Source organism: Protopterus annectens, chromosome 9.part0 (assembly GCF_019279795.1).
Source record: "Protopterus annectens isolate FY-2018-M chromosome 9.part0, PAN1.0, whole genome shotgun sequence".
Lineage (NCBI taxonomy): Eukaryota > Metazoa > Chordata > Ceratodontiformes > Protopteridae > Protopterus > Protopterus annectens.
Genome location: NC_056743.1, coordinates 856,517,065 through 856,536,601, shown reverse-complemented (window position 1 = coordinate 856,536,601; position 19,537 = coordinate 856,517,065).

Genomic DNA, 19,537 nt, shown 5'->3' with positions numbered 1-19,537 from the left:
GACTTCTTCAGACAATAAATAGGCAAGTGCTTGCACGATTTAAATATCCCCCCAAAAAATTGCATGCCTAAAGGATCGCTACATCATCATCTTAAAGTTGTACTACTAATGAAAACAACATATATATATATATATATATATATAAAATAAACAAATAAATGCATTAAAATATAAGAGCGTACATTTAAAACGCCCCAACCCTAAATTATTTCAAACATATTTACTTTTAATGTTATGCGTTTATCTTTCTAAAGCCTTCAGTTTAAGTGCACATTGAATAGAGCAGACATCATTCAAACCTGGAATGTTGTAGGCATTTAGTTTGACCTGCCACATTAATTAATTTTCCTCCAATTTCAAAGCCCAGGGACCACCTCTCTCTTCTTTTGCAAATCGATCTTATAAATACATCTAGATTGCTCACTTACTTTAGATCTAATGGAAGTGTCATTCAACAAGAAAGTCCTATTTTTTAACAGAATATTTCTTAAGTGATGAGAGTCCTGACTAAAAGGGGTAATGAAATTCAAACTGTACCCGGTTTATTTAAACTGATCACTAGTGACACAAGATAAGTTTACTATTCTCTTAGGATTCAAGATGGGGGTAAAGTGCCCACTAATTCTCTTTTACAGTTCTTTAGTCAGGTGATCCACAAAAGTCAAGGGATACCCTCTCTTATTAAACATACCACTCAAATTCTCACATTCATCCACAAGTTCTTCATTTAGTGAAATCATTCTGGCTGCTCTAACTAACTGGCCTTTGACTACTGATCTGTTTTGGTGGAGAGGGTGGGCACTTGTAAAATGTAAGAAAGAGTTACAATAAGTACTCTTTCTAAAACTCTTAGATACATATCTGGAATTTTGTCTGTCCTTCCTTAATTCTACATCCAGGAAAGCAATAATTTATAGATGGAATTGAAAAGTAAATTCCAAAAAGTGTGTTGAACCATTCAAGTAATCTAAAACATTTAAAGTTGCTTCCATGTTGCCTTTAATAATAATAAAAATATCGTCAAGGTATCGGGTGTAAAAATAAATCTGGGCACTAATAATTGGATTTTTAAACAAAAACTCGTGCTCCCAAAATGCCATGACTGTATTGGCAAAACTAGCATCACATGGTGAACCCATAGCAATTCCACTTTTCTGTAAAAATTACTGGCCCTCAAACAATATAAAATTATTGGTTAAAGTAATATCCAACACTTATTCCACCAATCTAATATCCTCATTAGCACATCCTTTTCCTACTAAATATTCTGTCACCCACTAAATACATAAATCATGCATAATCACTGTGTATAAGTCCCTAACATCTATTATCACAAAGTTATAATTGGCTTTGAAGTCAAGGCTATCAATATGCTCAAGAAAGGATCAGGAATCTTTACATATCTGGGGTTCATTCACCAAAAATTGTTTTAACTTGTTGTCTACCAGTTTAGCATAAGTAACTGAACTTCTACCATTCACTATAGGATGTAAGTGTGGATCATTAAGGTCTTTATGGATTTTAGGAATACCAAATATAACTGGGATTAAAGGGCAAGTCATATTCAGATATTTACATAGGGCCAAGTCAATCTGACCATCGATAGAGGTAATTTATACAAGATCTAATTCTCAGGTATGCACCAAAAAGCACATTTTTGGTAACAGGTTCATAAGTATCTGACAATAAGATCTCAAACATCCTATCCCTGTAATCCATATTATCCATAAAGACTAATCCACTCACTGTTGTCCAGTTTCATTATCCCAACATCATGGTCCTTTAAGGAGTTTAGCAATTCACATTCACTTTTATTCAAATTATCGTGTTTACAAGCCCTATTATTGTTCAACAAGTTTCTAATATCCAACTTGCACACTTGATCAAAAATAGTTAGTGTAAAATGCAGTGATGGATTAAACGTACTTGATATCCTTTAATATCCCCTGCATTCAAAGCTATTACCTGCAAACAAAGTCAGATTAGTTTTATGTATAAACATTTTAAAGTCAGTCAATGTTCTAGCTAAATCAGCTCTATGGCTAGGGACAAATGTCGTGCCTCTAGCCAGAGGATTTGCCAAAGGTCTCTGAACTTTGACAGTGGTGAAGTTAAATATATTAAAATCACCTTCATCATTTTTCACAATCTGCACTTTACCATCAGTTTTTTCAAGCAAAAAAATTGTCCCCAGGTTTATCCAAGTTCATATCCATCATCGGTTGAAATTCCAGGAACAAGGGTTGCGCCATTGTCCTCCTCTTTGATTTGATTGGCTCTTCCTTGTGGTTGTATGAAAATCCTGGTTATTTAATTGGTTATTAGTGTTTGCATTACTTCCTTGTTAATGGGTTTGTTGTTCCCTCAAGCTCTCACTCCTAGGATGAAAGCTTGCAGATTGTTCACTACATATTTCATTAGTATTACTCAGGTCAATGTTCTGTGTAGAATTATTAAAGCTGTTAACACTAGGAGGTACAACTCTTTCACTCCATCCTCCCCAAATCTGTGAAGGAGGTGGGGATAAGCGACTACCTTCTCATAATCACACTTATCCCTCTCTAATGTTTTAATTTTATTAGCCCATAACTTCTCCATATATTTCTCAATACTATTGAACATCCTAGAGTAGCCATACTTGTATCTATCAAAATCTGGGTTGACTTTAATTAGATTGTCAAGCATTTCAAGCTGGGGTTCCAGAGCACCAATCAAAGTAGTATAATACTTGACCAACATCTCCAAAAAGAAACAACCTTGCTTGTCAAAAAGCTTTAGTAGTTCAAAATAAAATGAAGAGTTCCATTAGATCTAAAGTAAGTAAGCAACGTAGATGTATTTATAAGAAGGGAACAATATTAAGAATATTTTAGAATGAGACATGGACCCTATGGTGAGGTAAACTTACACAATGCTTTGGCTAAAAGTCTTTCCCTTAACCTAGGTCATTGGTTTAAATTGAAAGTTATTGATCAAGTTGCAAAATAAGTGAAAGGTGGTCCCTGGGCTTTGAAATTGGAAGAAAATTAATGTGGCAGTTCAAATTAAATGCCTATAGCTTTCCAGGTTTGTATGATGTCTGCTGTATTCGATATGTACTTAAACTATAGGCTTTAGAAATATAAATGTTTAGTATTAAAAGTAAATATATGTTTGAAATAATTTAGGGCTGGGGCGTTTTAGATGTATGCTGTTATATTTTAATGAATTTATTTGATTATTATTTTATATATATATGTTGGGTTTTATTAGTAGTACATCTTTAAGAAGATGATGTCACGATCCTTTAGGCACATGATTTTTTTTTTGGGGGGGGGTATTTAAATTGTGCAAGTACTTGTATATTTATTGTCTGAAGTTCAAAAATTAAGGTTTGAATGAAAGTGCTTACAATAAAACTTTTTTAAGTGGTTTATTTCCCGTTCTTTCACTGTTACCCTTTATTTTGGTTTCCCAGTGTTATTTCTATAACATATTATAGTTGATTCCACTATGTACCCTAAACAGGAATGATTTGAGCAACCAAGATAAACAGAATGAATCTTTTTCCTTACAGATATGATTCATGATGGCCTCACAAGCTTCAGTACCGAGGTCAGCATGAATCAGGACTCAAAAGTGATTAATTTGTTTTACAGCAGTCACAGAGGTAGATGTGTTCATGAAATTTAGCTTATATCTAGTACTTGGCAGTGTCATGTACATCACCAGATGTGAAGTCAGTGAATGTCTCTGGCCCAATGCTTTCTTGTTGGACTCCATGGATGTCTATTTCTGGTGGGCCATTTCCATGTATGCACTTCCTGATATGGCTGTTTGCATTTTCCAGAAATGTTTTTGTTAAGTGATATTCCTCCTTTTCTTTGACACACACACACACACACACACACACACACACACACACACACACACACCTCCATGGAAACATATTAGGAAAACAATTACTGCAATTACAAGCATGTTAGAAGTCATACTAGCAGGGTACAAGGCAAGAGACAGATCAGGGCCATGCATCTTTCTAGAAATGGAGAGCACAGTGCAGCACCCTGGGTATACTAACACAGGACTGGAACTCTGAACATGCAACGCTTTCCACTTCAATTGGGAGCATAAAATACTTTAATACAAACAAATGCATTCATGTTGACTTACCAGTGGCAGTTGGTGTGAATGTCGTTAGTGTAAATGCACATCATTGGCAAACTTTCAACAATAAATAAAGAAGTTGTTTTTGCATGTGGCAAGCCCCCTGTTTTCCCATTTGGGGGGAGACCCCCTCACCACTGACTGTATATATATATATATATATATATATATATATATATATATATATATATACTAACTCCACAGTCACACAACAGTAGGGAAAAGGGCAATATCAATGGTTGTTGAAAGCAGTTTTTGATGCTGTGGACTCATACTAACAGCAGCTGTGCTGTTTACCATTGGCAGGTTGACTGGCTCCCAAACAATAATACTTTATCAAGTGATGTTCACAATGTGCAATCTTTATAGATTCATAGGTTCATAGGTAGGTACTAGGCTATCGGCCCAAGGGCCTATGTAAGCCTAGCCAACAAGATTCCCTGGTTTTTGCCACTCAAGAGGCTTATTTTCCTGTCCCCCTGTCGAGCAGGGCCACATAAGTGATCCCCGGGGTGAATTTCCTATTTCCCATCCACTCATCAAGATTTTTCTTGAAGAGTGCTAGTGAGGAACTCTGCTTGACATAGATAGGTGGCTTGTTCCAGAGTATGGGAAGTCTCTGGGACAGGAATCTGTCCCTCCAGCTTGTTCTGTTTATTGTGGTGACAAGGTTTAGGTCCCTAGAGCATGTAGCTCGGAGGGTTTGGGATTTTTTTAGGTGTAGCATGTCCAGCAGCTCTGGGTTTGACACAGCTTTGTATGTTAGGCAGAGATCACCTCAGAGTAGGCGATATGCTATAGAGTAAAGCTGGAGTTTTTTGAGACGGTTAGCATAGGGCATCTGTTTGAGTCCCAAAATCCTCTTTGTGAGGTATTTTTGTGACCTCTCAAGCTGCTGCAGATATCTTGTGAGGTACATTCCAAAAGGGGCATTGTACTCAATAATGGGTCTAATGAGAGCCGAGTAGAGGGGAACAATGACCTCTGTTTTCCTGGATGAGAACCCTTTTGTGATGAGGTGTGCCACACAGAAGGACTTCCTGACTACTGTGGCGATGTGATTATCGAAGGAGAGACTACTGTCCTCCTGAATCCCAAGGTCTCTTATCACATCTTCAGCATTAAGTGGACTGCCGCCTCTGTGGTAGTTCATGGGTACAGAGTTTTACCAAAGGGGATGACAATGCACTTTTTGGCACTGAGCTTGATGCCATGGCTTTGATACCAGGCATCAGTCTCAGTGAGGCCCTACTGTAGGATGGCCATATCATTTGGGGACTTGACTATGGCACTTAATTTGCAGTCATCTGTGAACTTCGTCAGCGAGAGGCCCTCTTTGTTAGCCTGTACTTCAGAGAAGTAGATCCCAAACAGAAGAGGACCCAAGGCTGAATCCTGTGGTACTCCACTTGTCACAGGTTTGAAGTTGAATTTGGAGTCTGCAACTTTTACATTGTGGGTTCTGTCAGTGAGCCAGTTGGCAACCCATCTTGTGACATATGGATTTATACCCAGTTTAGTGAGTTTATCTATGATTCCAGAATGGAGGATGGTGTCGAAAAGCCTTGTCGAGGTCAAGATAGGCTGTGTGAACTGCCTTACCCTCATCTACAGCTTTGGTGACTGTTTCAAAAGAAATCGATCAGGTTCAGGAGACATGATCTGCCCTTCACAAACCCGAACTGGGTGGGGTCCAGAGTTTGGAGGTTACCAATGTCTTTGTTTATGAGTTCCATGATGATACATTCCATGGCCTTGCAAACCAGGCTCGTCAGGCTAATAGTGCGATAGTTCCCGGGGTCTGTAGAGGCTCCCCCTTTGTGGAGTGGTATAACTGTTGTTGTGCACCATTCAGTGGGTACAAAGCCTGTTGTGAGGCTATGATTGAACATGGTACTTTGGTGGGGGGCCAGTTCATTCTGAAGTTTGTGTAGAATGCAGCCTGGGATGTTGTCTGGTCCCATAGATGCTGTGTTCCTGGCTTTGGAGAGTGCAGTTTTTACAGTTATTTCAGAGGTAATATTTTTGTGTGGGTAGGAGCCCCCATCACTACTCTCTACCAGATTGCTCACAGGTTAATGTCATCATCGTCATCATCCTCAACCCTCTTTGTACCATTAGTACAACTGTTGCCACCTCTCTCAATTTAGTCATGTCCTACTGCCATAGGCCTTCTCTCATGAAATCCATCCATCACTTGGCTGGATGACCAAGTCTCCTCCTGCTTTCTTCCTTTCTCCCTGAAATCTGCTTTACCAATTGTTTTTTTTTTTACTTTCATGCATGTAACTGAGCCACAATAATAGGTTCTCCTTGACCTTCTTTTTAAATGAGTCTACTTTAGTTTTTACTCTGTTGTCCTCATTTCTTTGTTTGTCTCACAGTGTGCATCTTACTGCCAATCTTAGGCACTTTATCTCTATGACCTCAAGCTTCATCAGTTGCTCTGCCTTCACTGTTGAGATTTCTGTGCCACACCAAAGCACTGGCCATACCACAGTTTTGTACACCGCACTTTTCAGTTTCTTTGGCATTCTTCTGTCACAGTGCCCCTAAGTCTTTATGCAAATTGGCTGCAGCACCTTTGATTCTTGCTATTACCTCGTTATTCAGATTTCCTATCTCATCAAGCACCGTTTTCAAATACCTGACTCTGTTAATCTGTTCCACTATGTTCCCTTCAGTCTCAATGTTCATCTTCTGATTTTCCCCATTTGCTGCCATGACATCTGTCTTATCTGTACTCCATTTCATCTTATGCACCCATAGCTTTTTATTGTCCATTCCCTTGCCATTTGCTGATGTTCCTGCTTAGAGTCTGCTTGTAGTGCCATATCATCTGCATACAGCAGTTTTGCAGTTCTGTCTTCCCCAAACTGATTGCTGATATAGTCCCTCACCAGTATAAACAGTAGTGGAAATAAGTCCTGATGCACACACACTCCCACTGGGAACCCCTTTGTGGTTCTGAATACAGTTCGTACTTGTATCATTTGATCCTTGTAGTTTAGAAGCTCTTTCAAGATTAGTCTGAGCAGGATTTAAACCACTTCAGCTTGGGTCTACTTCACCCTGTTGAAGGCCAACAATATCGAAGCTGATATTGTCGGCACCAAAATGTCGAAAGTGAAAGTCATCGCACGTGTAAATGGAAATCTCTGTAAGGGGAGATTTCCATTTACTGCAGTGTAGTGTGATGTCGGAGTTGGTATATTTAAGTAACGGGGAGTTTGGGGGGTGCAGGGGGCTTGCCCCCCTGCATAGAGCAATTTGTGTTGTGTTTGGGTGTTTTTTTTTTTTTTGTGTGTGTTCGATGTTCGGGGGGGGGGTTTGACATTTTCGTGTCGATTATTACGCTGTCGACAGTTTGAGTTTTCGACAGCATAATATAAATGCTTCAGCTTGTTGGATTATCCTAAACAAAAACTGCACAGTCTTGTCCCCCTTCCTTTTCAGGCACCCCACTAAGTTGACTATTTTTGCTTTGAGTACTTTACTCATAGCCCCCTTGCTTCTTTTTTAATTTCTGTGGTTTATTTTTCTATATATACATACTTCTCTTTACGTCTTCTCTTATTGTAGCTGCTCAAGGGTAGCTGCATAGGAGTTTAATGCATTGATCATCTCTGCTTTCCTCTTCTTGTCTTTGCTATATAATTTCTATGTCCAACACTTGCCTTATTAATTCCCCATTCAAAAAGGCCATTATTTGCTTATCCCAGAGTTCAAAACACCCTCACTGCCCTATAATTCCTTTTGCTTGGCTTCCTACTTTAAGACTCCCTGTTCATCATTCACCATTTTTGTCTTCTTGATTAATACCCTCTGTAAATCTTGCAGTTTTTTTTTACTCTTTCTTCATTTTTCCCCCTCAACAATATTGAATTACAAATTTAAGTCAACTTCTGATTAAAGCATTTCTACAACAGTAATTTAAAAAATACAGAAATGACCATGGACCACATCTTCTTACTAATGCAACTTCATCAAACATCTAGTGAAATGTTTTCTGATAATTTATCTATCACTCAAGGGTACTATATTCTGACAAATGATGTAAAAATATTCTTCTGTGTATGCTTGTGACAAGTACATCTCTGTATCTTCAAGAAGATCTGTGTCGGTCTGTTAAATGTATAAATTTTTTTCTTGCAATGACGGCAATATGTACAGAATATTAATAAACAGTGTACACCATGGAATAGGGTGGGTATGTCACAGAATGTCTTAATAAAACCGTGCACAATTCATAGACAATGGTTTGTAATAGGATAAAACATTGTATGCAGTCTTTACCACATTGAGTACCCATAGTACTTAGAGCACAGAGTACAAATGCAAAACAGCCCCCTAGGATCATATGTAATTCAAAGAAAATCTTTGAACCTGAGGCATTCATTAACCCTCAGTAGATCAGCATTTGTGTAATTCTGAAATCTGTTTTCATTGAGTGATAGGATTGCCTGCACTACAGGGTACAATGCCTGTCATGGTTTCAGATTCACCGGCAACTGTGGTGGAGTATCTGTATTTATTTATAACCTTAACCATATTTCATATGATACAAATCTGAAACTGGTTGAAGTCCTAGTTACACTCAGTAAAATTAATTATCACATTATGGCCAATTATAGATTCCCATCTATGACCCCTTTCGAGCATGCATAATAGCTTCACCATTTAGAAAAGCTAACATTCATATCAAATTCCTTTCTTGTGGTTGACTTCAACCATCTGCACATAAACTGGAAAGCATTTACTAACTTCAAATATTATGGACTTACCCTAAACACCAAGAAATGCTGCATAGTTTCCTTTGAAAAATCTGACATAATTACTGCGTACCATATATATAACATTCCACTTAATTTGGACACAGTCATCATGTTGATAATAGCCTCACCTTTGACCACCATGTCTCTGTGGTGGTTAGAAAAATCCTTTTACCTTGCATAGCTTATCATTTGTAGTATCTTCTCAAGGTCCAAAGCAGTTATAATAGCAGTGTTAGTGGTGCTCCAGGTAGCACACTCACCTTTGGTGCAGAAGGCTTTGGCCTGTCTTCCCACACCAGGTAGTTTGATTGCTGACACTGCAGTGCTGCATAAGGGAGGTGCTGCACTCCCAAATGTGTCATCCTTTAGATGAGATGTTAAACTGAGGTGCCATCTGCTTGAGTAGCTGGTAGCTCTGGTGCCCATGGCACCTATCAAAAGGAGTAGTGGTCCTTTATTATATACAAATAATTACACATATTTGCAAATGTATACAAAACAATATATTAACATATTTACAGAAAAGTTATACATTATTTCCTGAAAAATTCTCATACCATATACTTATCAACCCCATTCCTTTTTCCATAAAGACTCCTTAATTTTTCTTAATATATTTGGAATAACCCAATTACCATTAAACACAATCTCATTCAATCTTTGAGTCCAAATAACAAAAGTAATACAAAACAGTTTTTATCTAATCTTTTAACATATTCTTATCTAAACCTTCATAAAATCCATATTCAGTCATATCCGTATTCACTTGTTTATATTCTTGAAATTCATTCAAAAATGTATTTTCTATTAACTTTTCCCATATTTTTTTACGTCAGAAAACATGATCTGTAGTCTCTAATTCATTACAGAAAAGACATACCCTTCCATCTATTTTTTATAAGCCGTATTTGCTTTTACCAGCAGTCTATTAATTTGCAATCTCCATAAAAATCCTGATATTCCTGCATAAGGGAGGTGCTGCACTCCCAAATGTGTCATCCTTTAGATGAGATGTTAAACTGAGGTGCCATCTGCTTGAGTAGCTGGTAGCTCTGGTGCCCATGGCACTTATCAAAAAGAGTAGTGGTCCTTTATTATATACAAATAATTACACATATTTGCAAATTTATACAGAACAATATATTAACATATTTACAGAAAAGTTATACATTCATTTCCTCAAAAATGCTCATACCATATACTTATCAATCCCCGTTCCTTTTTCCATAAAGACTCCTTAATTTTTCTTAATATATTTGGAGTAACCCAATTACTATTAAACATAATCTCATTCAATCTTTGAGTCCAAATAACCCAAATAATACAAAAATTTGTATCTAATCTTTTAACATATTCTTATCTAAACCTTCATAAAATCCGTATTCAGTCATATCCATAGTCACTTGTTTATATTTTTGAAATTCATTCAAAAATGTATTTTCTATTAACTTTTCCCATAATTTTTTACGTCAAAAAACATGATCTGTAGTCTCTAATTTATTACAGAAAAGACATACCAAAGACTTACCAAAATAAACAACAAGGCCAGTGACTCTCTTTTTTTCTAATACTGTAGGGAAAGCCTGGAATCTTCTACCAAATGATATTTCTACACTTCCCTCACAATCTGAAAGTATATCTCAAATCTCACTGGCTATGTCATTGCTCCAAACCTGACCAGCTCTATAGTTACTCTATACTCTGATCCTCCCCCTCCTTCAAAAAAAAAATAAATAAATAAATAAACTGCATCCTATACAGATTATTTACCTAGAATTGTTATTTTATCCTGTAATTTAGTACTGTTTATGCTTATTTTTTGTATTTTTTCTTTTGCATATTTGTGTTATTCATAGATAGAAATAAGTTAATTAGCTGTATGTACCTAGGAGCTTTTCTCCCCGGGCCTCTACTGAAAATGGACATGTATCCAGTTAGACTAGCCCGGTAAACAAATGTAAAATAAAATAAATAAATAAAAATAATAAAATAAATAAAATACCCTTCCATCTATTTTTTATAAGGCATATTTGCTTTTACCAGCAGTCTATTAATTTGCAATCTCCATAAAAATCCTGATATTCCTCATTTTCATGCACCAAGCATGTCTTTGCTTTATAGCTTTAACTGTTTCTACTGTCATATTCTTCAATAGATTAACATAATAATTTTCTACTGTTGTATTTTTATACTGTAATCTCCTATTATTTTCCACATTTTCTATATTTGATTTCCACAATTTTCTTTTCTTTGTAACTTTGTATTTCTTAATGTATCCATTATATTTCTGTCTTATTCAATTCCATTCTCTGTTATATTTGTCTGAAGCAGTTTTATTATAAAATAAGTCATTCCTTAGAAGGCGAAAAGCCAAGGTATCAGAATAATTTCTATTGGATACTAAGCCTTATTCCTTTTTGGTTTTGGTGGAACTGTTTCCAGCTTTTGTGTTTTTTCACTGTTATATTCTTCTCAACAGACACTGCTGATGTCATCAGCTATAAAGTGCTGTTTGACACACTCCAATTTGGACTTGAGCTGTGGCGCTTGCATAAAGTACTGGGTTCTGTAGTCTGTGTACTTAGATAGGTAGGGGTTCTATTCTCACTGCAATCAAGTGTGTGTGTGTGTGTGTGTGTGTGTGTGTGTGTGTGTGTGTGTGAGTTGTTGCTTGACATCATAGAGAGCATTTTACACCAGTATGTGGGACATTGTTATATTCTACTCAACAGACAGTGCTGATGTTACCAGCTATATATCAGATTTTTGGATATGCAGTAGTCCCAGTAGGTCAGGGCCAGAGACTGACCTAGCGGCCAGCCAGAAGTCACCTCATCCTAAACAATAAAGATTACAGTGACATGGGTTTTAATCTCAGTCACCATATAACGCTGTTACTTAATGGCTCCAGTCACAATTTCATTCACTGTTTAGCGAGTACCACCAAAAACAATTGCAGTCAAGGTAGTTCTGTTCAATGTAGCAGCTCCAACGAAACTTTCACTAATTTAAAACACTTTATTCAGGTTATAACAAAAGTAAGCGCTTTCACCCGTAGGCTTTCTCAAACCTTTACAAAGCAGACTAACACACTAAACATTTAAATATACCTCCTCTAAATCTGATAGGGTGTTAACTTTCACCAATTAAATAAGATGCATCACTCTTTAAAGCGCTAAGGCATATTTGATATCATATAAATATAAAATATTTGAAATATTTAAAACATTATAAAAACATTATTTAAAACCATTATCTGAAATTACATAACATAGAGCTAAATACATATCCCAACTTAACAAATATTGGTAAAGCATATCAGGAACTCAGTCTAGCTGTATAATTAGTGGGATAATTCATTAAGGTCTGTAAACCCTCCTACTCTTTAAGAAAGGTTTGATCTGAACTCTGTCATTCAAACCTGGTTTCTCTTCCGCCCTCCATCTAATAATCCATTGGATTTCACTCTCTAGGGTCCGGTTTATTAAATCACCCCCCCTAGGGCCCTGCACCCACTTTTGTATAACACAGAAACTAAAAACATGTTCTGGTCCTGTTTCACTGTTGTGTTTTGCTAACGCATTGAACCCAGATCCTATTCTAATGTGATAAGTGTGTTCTCTGATGCGCTCTCTCAGCATTCTATTGGTCTTCCCAATATAGAATGCTGGACATACTGCACATCTAGCTAGATAAACCACATCTTTACTAACACAACTAGTGTGGGTGTTAAATTTAAACGTACGTTTAGTAACCGGATGTATCAGGGTAGTGTCAGTATTGATATAGGTGCATTGGTTACATTTGCCACAGGGCAAAGTATTTACATCAGACACCTCAGCCCTTTCTTTAAGACAAACACCTTTCGGTCTACATAGTAGTCTCTTCAGATTGGGTTTATTCTTATATGCTATTCTTGGTTGTGGTCCCACTATTTCACCTATTTTACTATCTGTCAGTAAGATGTCCCAATGTTTAGACATCAGATTCCTTAACTCCTGACTGTCCTTTGTAAAAAACATAGAGGCTCTCGAACCTGATCTGTCCGATATAACCATACTCTGTTGGTTAACCTGTTCTGAAAAATAAGGTCTCGCTCTAGTCCCTCTCAGATCATTTACCTCAATAATTGTTTGGTCTGTCGATCTCTCAGGGTAGCCCCTATAGTTTCTAAGAATAGAGTGACCAAATCTATTCTGTCAGATGAGAAATCAGAGTGTGTATGTAAATAATCCTGTATATATTGTATACCAATATCATTCGGTATCATTGTGAATAAACTGACAACATCTAATGTAACTAAATAATACTGTATCCCCTCATCTATTCTTAGAAACTATATTGTCAAACAATGTTTTTACATTTGGGGATGATTTTTACCTCCAGAAGGATGGCGTAGCTATGGGCACATCGTGTGCAAATAGCTACGCCAACCTGGTTATGGCAGCTTGGGAGGATAAGGTAGTATATATATCTGAATGGTTCAATAATTTTGTTGGGCTATATCGCAGGTTCGTAGATGACCTCTTTTTGGTTTGGCTGGGAGATATAGAGACATTAGCAAGCTTTGTGGAGTACATAAATGGGTCTACTGGATTTCTGAAATTTACTTATGAATATTCAGACAGTAGGATCTCTTACTTAGATGTGGATATATATAAATTGGATAATGGATTGTTAAATACTTCAATCCATAGGAAAACTTGCCATAAAAATACGTTATTACATAGGCAAAGCATGCACCCCAATCATGTATTCAATAACATCTTGAGAGAACAGTTCATGAGAGCGTCCAGACTGAATCCATCAGGAGATGGATATAGGGAGGAGGTAGAGAGAATGAGAAGAATGTTCTTAGATAGGGGCTACCCTGAGAGATCGATAGACCAAACAATTATTGAGGTAAATGATCTGAGAGGGACTAGAGCGAGACCTTATTTTTCAGAACAGGTTAACCAACAGAGTATGGTTATATCGGACAGATCAGGTTTGAGAGCCTCTATGTTTTTTACAAAGGACAGTCAGGAGTTAAGGAATTTGATGTCTAAACATTGGGACATCTTACTGACAGATAGTAAAATAGGTGAAATAGTGGGACCACAACCAAGAATGGCATATAAGAATAAACCCAATCTGAAGAGACTACTATGTAGACCGAAAGGTGTTTGTCTTAAAGAAAGGGCTGAGGTGTCTGATGTAAATACTTTGCCCTGTGGCAAATGTAACCAATGCACCTATATCAATACTGACACTACCCTGATACATCCGGTTACTAAACGTACGTTTAAATTTAACACCCACACTAGTTGTGTTAGTAAAGATGTGGTTTATCTAGCTAGATGTGCAGTATGTCCAGCATTCTATATTGGGAAGACCAATAGAATGCTGAGAGAGCGCATCAGAGAACACACTTATCACATTAGAATAGGATCTGGGTTCAATGCGTTAGCAAAACACAACAGTGAAACAGGACCAGAACATGTTTTTAGTTTCTGTGTTATACAAAAGTGGGTGCAGGGCCCTAGGGGGGGTGATTTAATAAACCGGACCCTAGAGAGTGAAATCCAATGGATTATTAGATGGAGGGCGGAAGAGAAACCAGGTTTGAATGACAGAGTTCAGATCAAACCTTTCTTAAAGAGTAGGAGGGTTTACAGACCTTAATGAATTATCCCACTAATTATACAGCTAGACTGAGTTCCTGATATGCTTTACCAATATTTGTTAAGTTGGGATATGTATTTAGCTCTATGTTATGTAATTTCAGATAATGGTTTTAAATAATGTTTTTATAATGTTTTAAATATTTCAAATATTTTATATTTATATGATATCAAATATGCCTTAGCGCTTTAAAGAGTGATGCATCTTATTTAATTGGTGAAAGTTAACACCCTATCAGATTTAGAGGAGGTATATTTAAATGTTTAGTGTGTTAGTCTGCTTTGTAAAAGTTTGAGAAAGCCTACGGGTGAAAGCGCTTACTTTTGTTATAACCTGAATAAAGTGTTTTAAATTAGTGAAAGTTTCGTTGGAGCTGCTACATTGAACAGAACTACCTTGACTGCAATTGTTTTTGGTGGTACTCGCTAAACAGTGAATGAAATTGTGACTGGAGCCGTTAAGTAACAGCGTTATATGGTGACTGATATTATTTATTTTCTCATAACGCTGTTCCTGAACTCTGTTGGTTTGCTGTGCGGCATTTGGGTGCTTTGCTTATGGGTTTTAATCTATCCACATACATCATGGCATGGTTTGTAGGCCCTGTGTTGTTTTGCTGAGAAAGCCCTGTGGTCTTTCCAGCTTCTACATGTGTCTGATGAGGTACATGCAAAATAGAGCGTTATACTCTATTAGTGTTGCGATGAGGTTTCGCGGTGGTGGTGCTGTGGTAGCGTTGTCGCCTCACAGTAAGATGCTGTCCGGTTCGATTCTCAGCGAAAGCGTCTTCTGCATGGAGACATGCGTGAATGGGCGTACCTTTGTTGAAGGTTGTGCATTAGGGCTGGTAACTCAGCACGTAAAAATCAACTACCAATCATTAGCGGACCGGAGTTCCGCTGTGGTGACCCCTAACTGGGAAAAGCCGAAAGACACAACAACAGTGTTGTGATGAGGTATGACTATAGTGCTGTCATACAGTCCTTAGATCTCAATATGATGGCATGACTTATGATGTGCACAACGTAGGCTTTCAATACCAGTGTGGACACTTGGTGGTCAAAGTTCAGAGTGCTATCTACAGTTGTTCCCAGTGCTTGCATCACTGGGTTTCTGCATAGCAGGACTGATGTCAATGCTGTGATTAACATGAAATTCCACTTTTCAGATGGACAACATTACAAACACACATTTCTGGATTTATTTGTAGATTGTGTGCCTTTGTCACTATTCAGTTGTGTGTGTTAGCTCCTCCTGTACTATGTTTTCACTCATGTATCACTCGATGATTGCACACAATATGCAAAAATCAGAAAACGTGGTAAGCCAAAGGCCATATACTTTAGCCTGAACACTCAAAAAATAGAGTTCAAACCATGAAGGGCCAAGCACAGATTCCTGGGGTTTGCCAATGGTGGCAGCTCTGCTGGTACAGGTCGATTCACTGACTTTCACATGATGTGCTTTGTCAGTGAGCAACTGGTTACCCATCAACTGACATAAGGGTTAATCCCCAGCTTGGAGGTTTTCTCAATGACCTGCATGGGGGATTGTGTCGTAACCCTAGCCCAGATCATAGTAGGCAGTATGCACTGTCTTACCTTCATGCAGGTCTATCAAATGGAGTCACTGGGCTGTGACATCATCACAGATCACGTGTGGTGTGACTCAGCACATACACCTTCCTGACAGAGTTGAATAGACAGCTCAACACACCCTCCACATGCCCTATGTTCCTATACAAGGGTGGACATTAGCATGCATCCACCTGAGTTGAGGTCAGCTGAGTTGAGTGTTCTCAGCTATGAGGTAGACCATCATGTCATCATGGACCTCTTCTACATGTACACTAGTAATATTCCAGGCATTTGCAACAGACCTGAATGAGTTGCTAATGCTACATCAAGTCTGTTACATCTGATAGATGTCCTCAAAGAGATCATCAAGGGCATGCATGATGACAACAGTATCATCTTCTGGAACTTGAACAGGTCAATGCATTTGGCTCAAATCCACACTGAGGTATTCAATCAGCACTGTCATATGTGGCTATAAACAGCTATATCACCAAATAGGTAGACCAGCGTATGACATACATGGCATCTCACTGTGTTGAAATGTGTGATGTGATCTCTCAGGTTCAGTGATCAGGTTGGTACATCAGGGGTGTCTGCCAAACCCTTTCTTGTTCATTAGTTAAGTGATGGACATCACAGATGACATACATGTGCTGTGTCCAAACAACTAGCCGAAGGACTACAGATTGTGGGCAATCAGTGAGTCCAACTGTGATATTAGTATAATGCATATATTATCAACTTATATCAAAAACTGCTGCCACAGCCATGACAAACCTGCATTGACAAGAAACATAGAGGGATTTGTTGAATCAGAAAACAAACACACCACTCAAGTATAATGTGGACATCACACCCTATAATCAGACCAATAGGTATGTGACCTGTGTCCTGGGGTAGAAGGTAAGCGGTACATCCACCAGCATGTGGTCACAGTGCTGTCTACTCCCTTGAATGTAACACAAGTACTGGGTATGTGAAGGACATGCAGATCAGAGGCCAAAATACCTTCATGGTTCCCGGCCTTCATCACACCAATAACTGTGTACACTGCACCCTACATTATGTACCTTCCTACACATCTTCCAGTGATGTGTAACTGAAGTGTACCACCTTTGTCACAGTGCACTGTCACACAGCTTATTAGCCATACCTAGGTATTCTTTCTGTGAAATATACAGGACTGTCTGATGGTGTGGAACACCAATCAAGTTGTTACACTAGATGCATGTGTGCTGCCTGTTCTGCTTATACATACACTACATGCATAGGTGTTTGACAACATTAATGGCTTGTATATCATTCATGACAGTGTGGATTGTGCCATATATATATATATATATATATATATATATATATATATATATATATCATTCACACAAGACAACTAGCCTGTATTACCCATACTGTCACATATAGGTGTAGCAATGTCCCTCCTAACATCTCCTGCAGATATTACAGTGCCAAGACAGAGTGCGTAGTTACGCTCATAGAGTGTGGATGTATCATAATAGTTGTTCAAGTGTGTGTGTGTGTGTGTGTGTGTGTGTGTGTGTGTTTGTCTGTGTGTGTGTGTGTGTGTGTGTGTGTGTGTGTGTGTGTGTGTGTGTGTGTGTGTGTGTGTGTGCTCATCTCTTATCACTCCACATCATATATGTTATGTCAGAGGCATGGGATCAGTGGTGGTATTATTCAGATATTGTCCATGATTGTGATTGATTCTTGTAATATTTTCCATGATCCTTTATCTGTGGCCACCTTGCTGGGGACCTCTGCTGAGAGTACACTCATATTCAGGCATATCAGTTTGCACAGCTTCACAATATGCACCCTACCCCAAATGCATGTCAGATATCTGATAGATGTCCTCTGCATTAGTCATATAAGTATGCATATGATGCTGTCCTCTTCATTCTTTCTCACTGATGGGTCTCAGATCTGATCCTTGGATCTGGCTCGGCCGCATCTTCCAGACTTCAGATCTCAAGCTCGAGCTCCTCCCTTTTCCCACAATGCACCATGCTACTTCCAACTCCTCAGATCTCATTTGCTACCTGTCCATGTCAGACGCAGGATTTCAAATCTCGAGCTGTGAGGTATTAGTTTATCTAAACTTATTTCTGGTTTCTGCTTACAATGTTTATTTCCTTTCTGCCTCCCTCTTTAGTTGCTAACAACTATGCTGTTTTTCATTTCATCTGTATTGTTAGATCAGTCTAGTCCTCTTTCTTTGGTCGGCTTTTTTTGTAAATCTTGCTTTCTGTTACTAGAGAGTTTTTCTTTTCACTCCTGCTTCCTTATTCTTTTGCCTTTTTCTTTGCTCTTCTTTATTGGAGTTGGATTGTTGTTGATAGCACTATTTGCCATTCGGACTGGTTTGTGTGTTCTCTTTGAACTGTCCGTGTGGAGGCCTTCTACTCTTTTCAGCTTCACATTGACTGTTGTGGTTGCTGAGTGTGCTGCTGTTGGAGTACAGATCATGCACGCTGTGTTTTTGGTTTTCTTCAGTAATCTCTTTTGCATGTCTTTTGCCGAGGGTAGTTTTCTTTGTAGATGAAGCGTTTTGTTAAGTGGGGATGAGAGGTTCCCCCACCTTACTTCTCTGTTGTGTAGTTTCTTGCAGAGTGTCTGGATTTTTGCCTTAATGTTTTGGTCTGTTCTTCGTGAACTTGTGGTTTTCTGGCAACTGCTAGGATGATTTCAGGATGGAAATCTCTCAACCCTGACATGCTGAGATGGGTTCTGTTACCCTTCAAAAAAGAAAAGAAAGAAAAAAGGAGGTGATCTTGTCCAGATGTTTTGTCCTGGCCATTGAAGTGCATTGTTGTATGGAGAGCTGGATCTTCCTTGGCTGGAGTGTGCCTTTTGCTGGTGTTGCAGGGTTTGGGTCATTGACTTCAGCACCTTAGAACCCTTAGTTTATAGGTTTCCTTGGGGCTCAACCCCCCTGCTGAATAGAAACCTAGCAACCTCAATAGAATTTTGGATCCTTCTTTTCTGTCCCTCGGATCCTAGGTTTGTGATCTGATGGGGTCCTAGTGTCCACAGAGAGCGGGGCACTTCCTGGATCCAGTTCCTTTGACTCCTTAGCAGTGAAATAGGGTTGTCTTCATCTCCGAGGCACTCCTTGGATCCTTCATTCTCTTTATCTTTGGGCTTCACTTCATGCAGCCATAGTTCAGATCTGAGGGGTATATAGTACTGTAGTCTTGCATCTGAGAATCAGCTTCTCTGAGGTCTGATCCTTTTTCACAGATCCAAAATTTAAGTTTTGATAGGTTAGATCTGACAATTTTGGAACTGACAAGGAGACAAGTCATCAAATTTGTGTTTACCCTTGTGTAGCACAGTTCAGATCCAAGATGTAGGTTGAAA